Raw genomic sequence first — 1,287 nt, forward strand, 5'->3', positions numbered from 1 at the left:
GTGCATTAATTTTGTATCCTGTGACTTTACCAAATTCACTGATTAGGTCTAGTAGTTTTCTGGTAGCATCTTTAGGATACTCTATGTGTAGGGTCATGTCATCTGCAAACAGTGACAGCTTTACTTCTTCTTTTCCGATTTGGAGAATCCTTGCCTGTCTGGGATAAACCGCACTTGATAATGGTGTATGATCCTTTTAATGTGCTGTTGGATTCTGTTTGCTAGTATTTTGTTGAGGATTTTTACATCTATGTTCATCAGTGATATTAGCCTGTAGTTTTCTCTCTTTGTGACATCTTTGTCTGGTTTTGGTATCAGGGTGATGGTGGCCTCATAGAATGAGTTTGGGAGTGTTCCTCCCTCTGCTATATTTTGGAAGAGTTTCAGAAGGATAAGTGTGTTAGCTCTTCTCTAAATATTTGATAGAATTCGCCTGTGAAGCCATCTGGTCCTGGGCTTTTGTTTGTTGGAAGATTAGTCTTCTCTCTTTTTTTCTTGATGAGTCTGGCTAATGGTTTATCAATTTTGTTTATCTTCTTAAAAAACAACTTTTACTTGTATGGATTTTTGCTATTGTTTTCTTCGTTTCTTTTTCATTTATTTCTGATCTGATCTTTATGATTTCTTTCCTTCTGCTAACTTTGGAGATTTTTGTTCTTCTTTTTCTAATTGCTTTAGGTGTAAGGTTAGGTTGTTTATTTGAGATTTTTCTTGTTTCTTGAAGTAGGTTTGTATTGCTATAAACTTCCCTCTTAGAACTGCTTTTGCTTGCATCCCATAGGTTTTGGGTCAGCATGTTTTCATTGTCATTAGTTTCTAGGTATTTTTTTATTTCCTCTTTCGTTTCATCAGTGATCTCTTGGTTATTTAGTAGTGTATTGTTTAGCCTCCATGTATTTGTATTTTTTACAGTTTTTTTCCTGTAATTGATATCTACTCTCATAGTGTTGCGGTCAGAAAAGATACTTGATATGATTTCAATTTTCTTAAATTTACCAAGGCTAGATTTGTCACCCAATATATTATCTATCCTGGAGAATGTTCCATGAGCACTTGAGAAAAATGTGTATTCTGTTGTTTTTGGATGGAATGTCCTATAAATATCAATTAAGTCCATCTTTTTTAATGTTTGATTTAAAGCTTCAGTTTCCTTATTTATTTTCATTTTGCATGATCTGTCCATTGGTGAAAGTGGGGTGTTAAAGTCCCCTACTATGATTGTGTTACTGTCGATTTACCCTTTTATGGCTGTTAGCATTTGCCTTATGTGTTGAGGTGCTCCTATGT

The sequence above is a fragment of the Physeter macrocephalus genome, chromosome 20, assembly GCF_002837175.3.
Source record: "Physeter macrocephalus isolate SW-GA chromosome 20, ASM283717v5, whole genome shotgun sequence".
NCBI lineage: Eukaryota > Metazoa > Chordata > Mammalia > Artiodactyla > Physeteridae > Physeter > Physeter macrocephalus.